Below are 14,965 nucleotides of genomic sequence, written 5' to 3' on the forward strand. Positions count from 1 at the left end.
ATGGCGAACGACAACGCCAACACCAATCCTACTGCTGCTGCAACTCAGTACGTACTCATGTTGTTCTTCTTTCAGTTCCTACCGCAACTTTTTGCTATAGTATCTCTTCTAGATATGTTACGTTTCTGCTCATCACTTCATATGATACCTTGTCTATATAGAACGGTTTCACATATGTTCTTTTCTAGATCATATGTGCACATATCTTTTGTCATTTCATCTCTATATTGTGTGTCTTCTTCCGTCTTTATTATGGTGGGCATGTTTATCCTAGCTTTTTTTTAAATAAAATCCTATGGTAAATTTCTCACATTTCCAACATAATTAGAGGAAGAAAATCAACTTGGAATGAGATGAAACTTGGCAAGGTCATCACATCTATCATATGTGACATGCTAGAATTTTAACAGAATTTATTGAGAATATTTTGTATAGAAATATTCCAAAAGCTTGAAAGAGGTAAGAAGGGTTTTGGAGGGGTTTGCCCAATATTTTGAACATGACCATGTGTTTAAACTCATATATATGGAATATATATGTCCACTGAGTTCCCCTACATTTTCTTAAATATTCGAAAGCAATAAAAAACTTTCCTTCATAAAGACCATTTCTGGCCTCACAAGAAGGTATTTAAGTAAAATAGTAATATAACTTTAAAATAATAATGGTGTTGGGAAGTCATTTTGATAATGGGTTTTAAATAAAATAGTTGGTGCAAAATAAATTCCCTAATTTGAGGACTTGTAGTACAAATCCCTTCTCAGGGGTCTTGAAAGCTTAATTCAAAGAAATGTTTTTTGGTAAAATAATATTTGGTAAAAATAGTCTTTGTTCCTAAACACATGGCTTGATCATTAGGCAGGAGCTTAGGATGAGGAGGTGAGTCTAGAGAGTAATAGGAAGTAATGAGAATCTAACACAAGCATATAAGCAAGCAAGCAAACAACAGTTACTTCAAGCATCACAAGTATTCACAAAAAAATTTAATTGGTCCTAATTTTTGAAATAAGTTAATTTTTCAGGAAAGCTAAACACATGGTGTTACATACCTTACCCCCTTAAGAAAATATTGTCCCCGAGATTTCTAAGCTAGGGGTTGGAGAGATACAAAATCTTTAGTCGAAGTTAGTCTTCATGTCCCCATGTTGCTGTTGTGGGTCTTGAGGTGGTTGATGATACAACTTCGAATGCTCCACACGACCTTTCCTCATCATGAGCGGGGTCTCGCAATAAGTTATGCTTGACTAAGGTCAAGGGCTTGGTGAACTAAGTTCGTGCAAGGTTTTGGCTTGCAAGTGCACTCCAAAGTCAGAATACGTGGCAAGATGGTGCGCCTAGATTCCGGTCCTCGGCGGCTCAAGCTGGTTAGTGACATCTAGAGGTCTCATACTATAACATACTATTAAAGTCTTCACGTAGCTCCCTGCTGATGGGGAAGTCCTTGGCTCCCTTAAGGCAGGCAGGCTATGGTCGTAGGTGGTCTACATCCTCGAGGCTGTGGCAGTGGTCTTCGAAGGCTTCTCATGAAGGGGTCTGGGTTGGAGCTCGCCCATGAGTCTCAAGCTCGAAGACTCAGTATTCAGGATGGGTACTATTGTCTAGGAAGGTTCGTGAGGGGTTCTGGATGGGCTCGCTACCCAAGAGTATAGACCAGTCATCCACTCCCAAGTATGCGGCTTGGCAAGCGCGTGAATCACCTTTAGCAGGTTTTCACAATGATCCAATTAGGACTCTTGTCCTTGGTTTGGACCAAGAAGAGGCTCTCTAATTTCTCTCGTTGTCCGAAGGTTTCATCATCTTGAATTGTCGAGGCTTCTTGACATCGTTGATGTAGTCGGTGCAGGATCGACGGTTGACATCTTGTGCTTCGTTGCCTTTGTCGTGGTTTCCGAACCATGGCGGTTCTTAGTCTTGTCGTGAGTAGGATAGACTTTCGCTGACTTGGGGTTGCTTCGAGAAGCCCACCTTCTGTAGATAACACTGTACCCTCGAGAGGCATAGCGATCGACGTTCCTGGGGCTCGTCCAAACATGACTAAGGTGTTCATCCTCTTATTGGGTGAATAAGTATGCTATCCGTGATGACAACATATTTTCCCCAAGCATGACAAAAGCAAAGTGCGCATGAGACAGGTGAGGAGAACAGGGACTTGCTATGGGTGGTCGCTGGCCGAAGGGTTTGTGGTCCAACATGACCTTGTCCTTCATGCCCATGTTCGTCATAGACACGATGGGTGGTGGTCGGGCGGAGTACTAGCCATATTCCAACGACTTAGAGTCATTTTCTATGGGTGTAATCCGACCGCCTTATGGCTGGGTGAAGCTTTTGGGTCTCAAGGAACTTAGGTTGTGGGTGAACATTTATCATCTTATCCTTAAGCACATTCCTTAGATGCAAATAATGTGACCTATTGCTCTCGACAAAATCACTCTATTTCATAGAATATACCATCTCACACAGGTCAACTTCACACTACTCATGCTAGCAACTCCGGGGTTGAGGGAAGGATTAAACCCAAACACTACAAGTATGGTGTAGCTACGATGCACATGCATTCCTTAGCAAGAACCCCGGGGAGGCATACAAGCTCCTAAGCTTGAATTTAAGACACCACAAATGCATGCCTGTAGTGATTTCAGAATTCGGCAACTTCGGCTACTAAAAGACCAGTTACAAGAGCACAATGCTTTTTGTGGCTTCTTGCTTGGCAAAGAAGCCACGCTGCTGGGGTGGCCCTGTCACCCGGAGAAGTTCTCTTTGTCTTCGAGCTTTTATTCCTCAATCCACTTATTCGTTCCCTTCTTTCATATACCTCCCCACCAATAGATAGAGACAAATGGGAATAACCAAACCACGTCTACAAAATGCCAGTTCCATGCAGCTGCTTCAAAGCCAACGTGATGCTTCTTGGTCAGATGACCAAGATATTGGCGAATACCACATAAGATCAAGAAAAGAGTACCTATAATCACATGAAAACCATGAAATCCAGTTGCTAAGAAAAAGGTAGAACCATAAATACTATCCGAAATAGTGGAGGGTGCTTGGTAATATTACATTCCTTGAAAGCCAGTGGATACTAGAGCAAGTGAAACGGTTGCTACTAAAGCGTAAATTGCTTGTTTTTCCTTCCCCGCGAGTATAGCATGATGAGCCCAAGTTACGGCAGCTCCGGATGAAGGGAGAATAGGGGTATTAAGAAGAGGGATTTCCCAAGGATCTAAAACCCCAATCCCTTCTGGGGGCCAAATACCTCCGATCTCTACCGTAGGTGCCAAAGAAGAATGAGAAGAAGCCCAAAAAAGCAAAAAGGAGCATAGGATCACTCGTTAATTCAGCTAATTTACGCCTTTCATCATCCGTAAAGTGTGTGTGTAAGCCAAGTGTGTGTGTGTTCAAGTCCAGTTCCAATCTGGATATAAAAGTGTTGTTCAATCGTCGAAAGTGATCTCTCTTTTGTTGTTCTCTTTTAGTCCACTTTTCTTTTATACGGGAATCCCTTTGGCTGTCTGCTAGTCGACCTATGCCCGATCATTCAGTTTGCGATTTCTCTCTCTCTTTAATACGCAATTCTCTTCGATAAGAAGGGTCTCATGTGTTTCGGGGTTGATTAAGCGTCTGGTGGAACAGTGATACATTGTGTGAGGCCAAATTACCTGACGAATTGACATGATGAACCAAGAAATCCCCTGGTCCTATTGTTAAGAAAAGCGAATTCCATGACGTTTGACCGAAACATTCGCAGAGTTCAGTGATAGTCCCAGTATCAATATGAGGAGGAATAGTAGTGCCAAAATCCCGGGTTCTAAGACTTCGTCCCTTGAAACAAAAGTGTAGATCCAATTAACAATTAACTGCAAATAAGGGTTTTAGGAGAGTCATTATCTCCCTATAGGCACACCGGTGGAAGAAACTCCTAAAGCAGGGAAGCACGATCTTGTTGCTTCTTCTGGTCTTGTGGATCCATTGCTCCGTACTCATTTACAATGGAAAAACTCCTGTTTGTTGTAAGATCACTGAAGGAAAGGTTGGTCATAAATTTGGAGAGTTTGCTTTTACACGGAGCTAGGACTAGGATCTGTAATAGTTGTATCTGCTTTCCTTTGGTTTGCATGGGCACGTGATCAGCCTCACTCAATTATCGTTGCTGGAAACGCTATCAACTGCGTCACCATACCTGTATTTAGCTAGATTGATCTTCCTTTTGACACATATATAGATATTCAATCTGTTTTAGAGGAGGAGTCAATGTTTGGATATCGTGCTAGGATCGATCCCATTTCCTATGTCGAGATCGACATAAATACCAGTTGGGTGGATGTTTGTTGCGAGGGAAGATATTCGGGAGGTATCTCAAGATAGTGAAGAGTATAGAAGCCTTCTAGCACTCGCCAAGGAGAGGGATCTGCGTGGTGGGACATGATTTATATTAGATTATCTTAAGTGTTTTGTGGCCGGTTTTTTGGTTTGGGTGATAGATTGAATCAACAAGCAGTAGTGTGATCTGCTGCTTGCGGTCAGTACTACGTGTGATCTCCTTCATATTTCTAGAAGAAGATACCTCTAATGCTCCCACTAGATCTGAGACCTGCCAACCTCCACTCTCTCCTTTCTGTTTCTTTCCCGCGATCCGAATCTTGAGTTCCACTTCTGACTGGATGAGAGAAGAGCATCCAAGGTGACCTAGTTTCTGATTATCTCTTTTCTCTTGATTTCTCATCTGTTTCTTATTATTGATTACCTTCTTCTTTATTACTGAGATAAAGGTTGTGCTTGCTTCTTCATTTCATCCCAAATTGGTATACAAAACCTATAAATATGGTAGGGGTGGTATGACTTTGCCGGAACATTTCACTCTGAAAAGGCTAGATGAGCTTGGGTATTTAAGTGCCAGGCGCCCACTCATCAATGCGGGTGATTTGCCTTGTATGGCTGCCCCATCCCTTTCAGCAGATGTGCTACTTTTTAAAGCATTAGCGAATATCTTAATGCGGGAGTTTCTAGTGATAAGAAACAATCTTCCGTATAGACTCAATTATTATAATGCAATGTTGGATTACCACGATAGGTTCTGGGATGGTCAAAGTGGTGTAGAGAAAATAGTCTACATGGATTTGAGTCACAATATCCAGTATGTTTCTACGGAATGTCTATGGAATACCTTAAAGTGAAGATAGATCCGATGAGTATGTGAATTGGTTCCTGGATCGTAGTCAAACAAGTCTTTATGCCAATGGGAAAACGGAATTGCCCATAAGAAAGGACCAGAAAATGCACATTGAGAATTCGGAGATTTCCTGAATACACTTATTTATGTATTCAAGGGGGGGGGAGGTTTCGTGGCTATGGCTGCTACGAACGGAGCCTCTTCTTCCTTTCTGGAGAGCTCAGGTGAAATAGATGCACTTTTACAAACAACAACATGAACGCCCGAAAACCCGGATTTCGAAGATGATAATACTTCTATAAATCAAGAATTCATCGAAGAGGGCCAGAGAGCCCGACAGGCAAAACTACGGGAGTTAGAAATACTCATTCTCCAGCAATATAAGGATTTCATCCGAAAGAAATATCCATGGATACCTAAAGGCGACATCCTTCTCCCGAGCATGAGGGGCGGGGTTGTTGAGGACATAATGGACCAATTTGAATTTCTTTCATATTCCAGTAGCGACTTGACTGATTGGATCAACCATTTACGCTGTAATCCGAAAACTTTCGATTTTATTTTTAAGGATTATGTCGCGTGAGTGGAGCAATATATTTAATCACTTGTGTAGTGATCTCAGTTCATGGAGATCACGAGGCCACTGATACCCTATGTGGTACGGTGGGATAGAAGAGTGGGTATCTGGGCTTCTATCAAAAGATACCGCTATCGCTACGCTTGGATCCATGGATGGGAACATGAGGTGGGCTAGCTTCGGATCCACAACAGGTGGAGAGTACTGGGTGAATCATAGGAACGAGAGTCGCTTGTTTGACCTGATGGAAAGCTTTGAACGAATCCGGTGGAAGTGCCTCACTTGGTTGGGCTTCGATAGGTGGAAATGGGAATGGGATCGCCCGAGAAACCATTGGATCTAGGAAATTGATTCCTTGTTCTGCCTCTCCCACTGGTGGTGGGTGGCAACCAAAGGACTTGAACCTAGCGTTTGTTCCGGTTGAGCTTTCATTCCTTCGAATAGACGGATTTTCTTTTCTTTCCGGAACCTTTATCGACTTTTCCTTTCTTTCCGGAACCTTTATCGACTTTTCCTTTCTTTCCAGAACCATTATTGAAAACTTCCATCTCTTATTGTCATGGAAGTGCATTCGCCATATGGTAAAGGCCATTGCCGCTATAGTCGTTTTAGAAACTATGTCAACCTTATACTTTTCATAAAAGATCTTTTACACCCGGACCATGATATGAGCTAAAAGAAGAACGTCATGTTTCAAATACTTTTGATAAGCCTCCACATTTTCGATAATCGTTTCACAGGTGACGTTTGCGTGATCGATATCACCCTTACCATCCAAATCCGTACATATTACCTGAGCCAAAACAACTAAAATGTATTAAGGAAACACATAGTATACCAATCCAATATCTTGTTTCCTTTCTACGAATCCGATCAAGTGATCCATCAATCCGATCAATCATTACTGGACCCATCATTCCTACAAATCCAATATTGATAGGGTTCTACATAATCACTTAGAGTCCTCATAATTCACATATTATTGCAAGGATTACATCACGATTTATCCACGAGCTTCAATATCATGGCCATCTATACTCCAGGGCCAATTCACATAGGTTCGTAAATCAATTCGACAACTCCAAGTATACGCACTCATTATCCACCGAGAAACATGGTATCACGATCGAGATCATCGGGCTAAATCCAATTTACTCCGAACCATGTGGTCTCTGTCATCATCGATACTCTATTGAGACTACCTATTTGAATCCAAAACCCAGGTCTAATAAGAACTTTTACTCGTTACTCCAAGTCATTATGGTAAAAGCATCAAATCATGTCAACTTCTTGATAAAGTCAAATATACCACCAAGAATTATTTCTTGCAATCATAATCGTCCTATTGAATCCAAGTTCACTCTAGGAATATGTAGGTTATGCTACTATATCAACATTGTTCCACCAAATTCACCTACTTTTAAAAGGGTATTGCGATACACCAAGATATTCTGGCTATATCCTCAAGACACCTATCATCATCACAATAATCTTTGTCTAATACTCTCATATCCGAGAACGGTCCTTCTTATGGCATCAGAGTTATGGTGCTAGCTTAAGAATGAAGGATACTTGTTCACTGTGACCACTTGTTCCATAAGGAACTCGGTGCTAAGCGGGGTTCATCGGGGATCTACGGGTGTTCCGGAAAGTCCGTATATTAGACACGTGACCAGAAACTTGAGCCGGAAGTCTTGGGGAGGTTAGTCTGGTTAGAGAGGGTTTCCAATCTCAAGGAAAGCATAACTCCTACGGGTGGCGTGTGGTTAAGCATGGCATAGTCAATGTCTTCAGCGTCAGTAGTCCATCGAAGTGGATTCCTGGTGCATCTTATCTTGTTGGTCTTCAGTTCTCGAGAGGGATGAGAAAGAGAGAGAGAGAGAGAGAGAGAGAGAGAGAGAGAGAGAGAGTAAAACAGAGGGTAGTGCCTAAGGGGTGTTCGTGCAATCAAACAAGTGTTAGAAAGTCAACTCAATATCAAGAAGAGGCAGGTGATATAACTGCATGCTCGTTGCCTAGAGCAAAACTGTGACTTATATCAAGGCACAAACAACAAAACAAGCAAAACACAACATGGTCCTATCTGAACCATTTCACGGACTCGACTTCGCACAGGGGATTTATGACTCATCCTACTCTAGGGGTTCTCGGACTCGGCAGTCGTGCTTGCTTCGTGATCCGGGGAGGAGTATTCTAAGTCTTCTGGACCTTCTCATGGTGTTGTCATGCCTCTTGTCGTTGCTCGCCGAAGCGACTCGGTTGAGTTGGAAGGAGCTCTTGATGTCTTCTCGTCTGGGGAGTTGCTGACGAAGGTGGTTCTTCATGTCTGTCATTGACATGTCTTGTGTTGTCTTGTGAGGCTTCGAGAGTTCCACGTGGACAACTTCATGCAATGACATTTGGAAGGCATGATAGAGTTCCGACATGTTAGTCATACTAATTGCGACATCGACACCTAGAGCGGGGGATGAAGAGAACCGTTTTCCTGCTCACTAAGGTGAGGCGGACCAAATGGCGAGGTTCTCATACACCGGTGGTGGTTGACACAACCTTAATATTGACAGGGTCGATCTATTAGTGATGCAGATCATGGCCTTGCATATATTATGGCCTGATTATTGTAGGTGAAGGTGGCTTCACTCTGGAACAGTGTCGTGGGTGTCACCATCTTCTGGGTCTCGATGTCCTTGTTCCTCATGCAGGTACTTCTGTTGGTGTCGTCTGGTCGTAGAGTTGTCATCTTTGTTCTTTAGCACAGGGGTGGTCGCTTGGAAAGATTTCTTCCTTCCAAGTTGCCCAAGAGGATTTAAGTAATCCCGTGGTCAAGCATAAGGGTGCTAAGCGGTTATTTGCAGGTTTTGAAGAAGCAGACGAGGAGTGTCAGAGAATACGTTTGAAAGTGTTAAGGCAATAACCTTGTTTCTTTTGAAAATTTAGGAGTGGTGAGAAAGATAGAGGTTTTGCAAGTACCTTTGAAGGGTTTGGAAAGCAATTTTATCCTAACTAACATCTGTGCTAACTAAGGGCTTCCTATAGTCAGGATGGCTCTGATACCAGCTCTGTGGGGACCCTGACTAATGAGTCGAGATCCCCGAATGAACGTGCTCAGTGACCCAGAGATCAATGCTCACCGAACACACATATACTGGTGCGGAACGTGCCCTTGTGGACCTTCGCGGTTCAGTAGTAACTTGATCCAAAGCTTCATGATCATTATCATTAACTTCCTCTTCAGTTGGTGTAGGCGCCACATGAACAATTTCCCGCGCTGCGCTACTTTCCTGTTTGAGAGGAGGTGTAATTACCTCATCAAGTTCTACTTTCCTCCCACTTACTTCTTTCGAGAGAAACTCTTTCTCTAGAAAGGATCCGTTCTTGGCAACAAAGGTTTTACCTTTGGATCTAAGGTAGAAGGTATACCCAATAGTTTCCTTAGGGTATCCTATGAATACGCATTTCTCCGCTTTGGGTTCGAGCTTCTCTGGTTGAAGTTTCTTCACATAAGCATCGCAGCCCCAAACTTTAAGAAATGACAACTTAGGTTTCTTGCCAAACCATAGTTCATACGGTGTCGTCTCAACGGATTTAGACGGTGCCCTATTTAAAGTGAATGCTGCAGTTTCTAATGCGTATCCCCAAAATGATAGCGGTAAGTCGGTAATAGACATCATAGATCGTACCATATCTAATAAAGTGCGATTACGACGTTCACACACTCCGTTGCGTTGCGGTGTGCCAGGCGGCGTCAGTTGTGAAACGATTCAACACTTCCTTAGGTGTGTGCCAAACTCGTGACTCAAATATTATCCTCCACGACCAGATCGTAGACACTTAATTTTTCTGTCACATTGATTCTCAACGTCACTCAGAAATTCCTTGAACTTTTCAAACGTCTCAGATTTGTGCTTCATCACGTAGATATACCCATACCTACTCAAATCATCGGTGAGAGTGAGAACATAACGGTAGCCACCGCGAGCTTCAACCTTCATTGGAGCACACACATCAGTATGTATTATTTCCAATAAGTCGGTCTCTCTCTCCATTATTCGTGAGAATGGAGTCTTGGTCATCTTGCCCATGAGGCACGGTTCCCATGTGTCAAATGATTCAAAGTCAAGAGACTCTAATAGTCCATCAGTATGGAGCTTCTTCATGCGCTTAACACCGATATGACCAAGGCGGCAATGCCACAAGTATGTGGGAATATCATTATCAACTTTACATCTTTTGGTACTAACACTATGAATATGTGTAACATCACGATCGAGATTCATCAAGAATAAACCATTCACCTGCGGAGCATGACCATAAAACATAGCAATCATATAAATAGAACAACCATTATTCTGTGACATAAATGAGTAGCCGTCTCACATTAAGCAAGACCTTGATACAATATTCATGCGCAAAGCTGGTACTAAATAACAATTATTAAGGTTTAAAACTAATCCCGACGGTAGATGTAGAGGCAGCGTGCCGATGGCGATCACATCGACCTTGGAGCCATTCCCGACGCGCATCGTCACCTCGTCCTTGGCCAGTCTCCGCTTATTCTGCAGTTCCTGCTTTGAGTTGCAAATGTGAGCAACAACACCTGTATCAAATACCCAGGAGGTAGTACGAGCGCTGGTAAGGTACACATCAATAACATGTATATCACATATACCTTTAACGTTGCCGGCCTTCTTATCCACTAAGTACTTGGGGCAATTCCGCTTCGAATGACCTTTTCCCTTGCAATAGAAGCACTCAGTCTCAGGCTTGGGTCCATTCTTTTTCTTCTTCCCGACATCTGGCTTACCGGGTGCGGCAATTGCTTTGCCGTCTTTCTTGAAGTTCTTCTTACCATTGCCCTTCTTGAAACTGGTGGTCTTGTTGACCATCAACACTTGATGCTCTTTCTTGATTTATACTTCTGCAGACTTGAGCATCGAGTACAACTCGGGAATGGTCTTCTCCATCCCTTGCATGTTGTAGTTCAGCACAAAACCTTTGTAGCTTGGTGGGAGAATCTGGAGGATTCTGTCAATTATAGCATCATCCAGAAGTTCGACTCCAAGTGAAGTAAGAGGACCGTGTAACCCAGACATTTTGAGTATGTGCTCACTGGCAGAACTGTTCTCCTCCATCTTACAGCTAAAGAACTTGCCGGAGACTTCATATCTCTCGACACGGGCGTGAGATTGAAAAACCAGTTTCAGATCTTGGAACATCTCATATGCACCGTGTTGCTCAAAATGCCTTTGGAGCCCCGTTTCCAAACTGTATATCTTGCCACAAGTAACCAGAGAGTAGTCATCACTGCACGTTTGCCAGACGTTTAGAATGTCGTGGGCTGCTGCAGGAGCAAGAGGGTCACCTAGCGGCGCATCAAGGACATAAGCCTTTTTAGCTACTTCAAGGATGAGCTTCAAGTTGCGAACCCAGTCCGCATAGTTGCTATCATCATCTTTTAGCTTGTTTTTCTCTAGGAATGCGTTGAAATTAAGGTTGACATTGGCCATCTACAATATTTATGAAGACAACTTTTAGACTAAGTTCATGACAATTAAGTTCATTTAATCAAATTAAGTATGAACTCCCACTTAAATCGACATCCCTCTAGTCATCTAAGTGATACATGATCCATGTTGACTAACCCGTGTCCGATCATCACGTGAGACAGACCAGTCATCATGGTGAGCAACTTCATGCTGATCGTATTCAACCATACGACTCATGTTCGACCTTTTGGTCTCTTGTATTCGAGGTCATGTATGTACATGCTAAGCTCGTCGAGTCAACCTAGGTGTTTCGCGTGTGTAAATCTGGCTTACACCCGTTGTATGCGAACGATAGAATCTATCACACCCGATCATCACGTGGTGCTTCGAGACAACGATCCTTCGCAACGGTGCACACTTAGGGGAATACGTTCTCGAAATTTTTAAGAGGGATCATCTTATTATGCTACCGTTGTTCTAAGCAATAAGATGAAAAACATGATAAACATCACAATGCAATCATATAGTGACATGATATGGCCATTATCATCTTTGCTCTTTCGATCTCCATCTTCAGGCATCGCATGATCATCATTGTCACCGGCGTGACACCATGATCTTCATCATCGTGTCTCCGTGAAGTCATCACGCCAACTACTACTATCACTACTACTATAGCTAACCGTTAGCAATGAAGTAAAAGTAGTAAGCACATGGCGTTGCATCTCATACAATAAATTAAGACAACTCCTATGGCTCCTGCCGGTTGTCATACTCATCGGCATGCAAGTCGTGAAACCTATTACAATAACATGATCATCTCATACATCACAACTTTGGCCATATCACATCACATGTCAAACCCTGCAAAAACAAGTTAGACGTCCTCTAATTGTTGTTGCAAGTTTTACGTGGCTGATTTGGATTTCTAGCAAGAACGCCTTCTTACCTACGTGACAGCCACAACGATGATATGCAAAAGCTATTTACCCTTCATAAGGACCCTTTTCATCAAATCCAATCCGACTAGAGTGGGAGAGACAGACACCCGCTAGCCACCTTTATGCGCGGTGTGCATGTCTGTCGATGGAACCAGTCTCACGTAAGCGTACGTGTAAGGTCGGTCCAGGCCGCTTCATCCCACAATACCGCCGGAAAAGAATAAGACTAGTAGCGGCAAGCAATTGAAAAATCATTGCCCACAACCTTTTGTGTTCTACTCGTGCATAGAATCTACGCTTAGAAAACCTAGCTCGGATGCCACTCTTGGGTAACGTAGCATAAATTCAGAATTTTCCTACGCCATATTCAGATCTTCCTATGGAGAGACTAGAAATGAGAGAGGAGTGAGTGCATCTTCATACCTTTGAAGATCGCTAAGTGGAAACATTTCTAGAACGCGGTTGACGGAGTCGTACTTGCGGCGATTCAGATCGCGGTGTGATTCCGATCTAGTGCCGAACCACGACACCTCCGTGTTCAACACGCGTGCAGCCCGGTGACGTCTCCCGCACCTTGGTCCAGCAAGGAGGAGGGATAGGTTGCGGAAGATCTCCGATAGCACGACGGCGTGGTGTCGATGGAGAGACGAGGTCTCCCGGTAGGGCTTTGCCAAGCACCGTGGGAGAGGAGGAAGGAGGGGAGCAGGGCTGCGCCGAGGGAGAGAGAAAACTGTGTGCAAAACAGCCCCAAAACCCCCACTATATATAGGAGCAGTGGAGGGGGTGCCAACCCTAGGGTTCCCACCCTAGGTGGTGCGGCAGCCCCTAGATGGGAGGTGCGGCGGCCAGGGCAGGGGGAGGGGTTGGCGCACCCCTAGGTGGGCCTTAGGCCCACCAGCGCCTAGGGTTTCCCCCCCCCTCTGCACCTCCTGCGCCTTGGGCCTCTTTATGGGAGGCGCACCAGCCCACTTTGGTCTGGTTGCCCTCCACCTTTTGGACCATGCTACCTCTTGGGGCTAGTGGCCCCTCCCGGTGGACCCCCGGAACCATTTCCGGTGGTCCCGGTGGTCCCGGTACGGTACCGGTGACGCCCGAAACATTTCCGGTGTCCAAAACCATCCATCCTATATAACAATCTTTACCTCCGGACAATTCCGGAGCTCCTCGTGATGTCTAGGATCTCATCTGGGACTCCGAACAACTTTTGGTAAACTCGTATAACAATTCCCTATAACCCTAGTGTCATCGAACCTTAAGTGTGTAGACCCTACGGGATCGGGAAACAGGCAGACATGACCGAGACACCTCTCCGGTCAATAACCATCAGCGGGGTCTGGATACCCATGGTGGCTCCCACTTGCTCCACGATGATCTCATCGGATGAACCACGATGTCAAGGATTCAACCAATCCCTTATACAATTCCCTTTGTCCGTCGGTATAGAACTTGCCCGAGATTCGATCGTCGGTATACCTATACCTTGTTCAATCTCGTTACCGGTAAGTCTCTTTACTTGTTCTGTAGCACGTCATCGTGTGACTAACTCTTTAGACACATTGAGCTCATGATGATGATCTACCGAGTGGGCCCAAAGATACCTCTCCGTCACACGGAGTGACAAATCCCGATCTCGATTCGTACCAACCCAACACACACTTTCAGAGGTACCCGTAGTGCACCTTTATAGGTACCCAGTTACGTTGTGACGTTTGATACACCCAAAGCACTCCTACGGTATCCGGGAGTTGCACAATCTCAAGGTTGAACAAAAAGACACTTGACATTGGAAAAGCATTAGCATACGAACAATACGATCTAGTGATATGCTTAGGATTGGGTCTTGTCCATCACATCATTCTCCCAATGATGTGATCCCGTTATCAATGACATCTAATGCCCATGATCAGGAAACCATGATCATCTATTGATCAACGAGCTAGCTAACTAGAGGCTTGCTAGGGACACATTGTGATCTATTTATTCACACATGTATTACTGTTTCCTGTTAATACAATTATAGCATGAACAATAGACGATTATGATGAACAAGGAAATATGATAATAACCATCTTATTATTGCCTCTAGGGCATATTTCCAACAGCCCCGAGCCGCCTTGATCCTCCTGCATTGCAACCCCGTGCCAGGCTCCCGCGCCGCCACCCCTAGCCGCCGATGGCGGCCATCGGCGCCCTGAGCCACAGGCCGCAGCCGCTGACCCGCCTCCCGTCGCCCTCGAGCTCCTCGCCGGAGTGCGTTGCCGCGACCTCCCGATCTGGATGAGATCCAGATCCGCCTCCCATGCATGGACCAACACGTGCGCCCCATGGGCCAGGCCCAGCGCCTGCGTGGGCCATTGAACCGCCAACCGGGCCAACCTCCACCCGCAGTTCGGTCGCGTGCTCCTTCAGCCCACCTCCGCACCGGCCTGCCTCCACACCGACCGGCCTAAGCACCCTTTGGTGAGCCGCCCTATCCAGCGCCCGAGCGCTTCTTATTTATTGTGCGCCCATGCCATGCTAGGCCCAGTAGGGCAGATTCGGCCCGTAGGATTTTTATTATTACGGTGAATTTATTAATTTCACAAAAAATGCATATTTTCAAACGACCGTAGTTTTAAAACCGTGTGTCGGATCCCAACAAATTATATATGTTTATCATGTAGAATTTCACGTAGATTAATATTTTCCAACTCTCATGCATATTGAAAGCTGTTAGATGTGTTGTTTGCATTGGTTTGCGTGTCGACGTGATAGAAACGATTTAGGTCATAGTTATTTAACCGTAGCTCCGTTG

The 14,965-nt window shown here is 44.5% G+C and overlaps 1 pseudogene; it reads right to left on the bottom strand.

The window, feature by feature from the left end:
* Positions 1 to 2,746: 2,746 nt before the first annotated feature.
* LOC123408503 lies at positions 2,747 to 14,472 on the bottom strand (annotated as a pseudogene).
* Positions 14,473 to 14,965: the final 493 nt, after the last annotated feature.

The sequence above is a fragment of the Hordeum vulgare genome, chromosome 7H (genome assembly GCF_904849725.1).
Source record: "Hordeum vulgare subsp. vulgare chromosome 7H, MorexV3_pseudomolecules_assembly, whole genome shotgun sequence".
Classification (NCBI taxonomy): Eukaryota; Viridiplantae; Streptophyta; class Magnoliopsida; order Poales; family Poaceae; genus Hordeum; species Hordeum vulgare.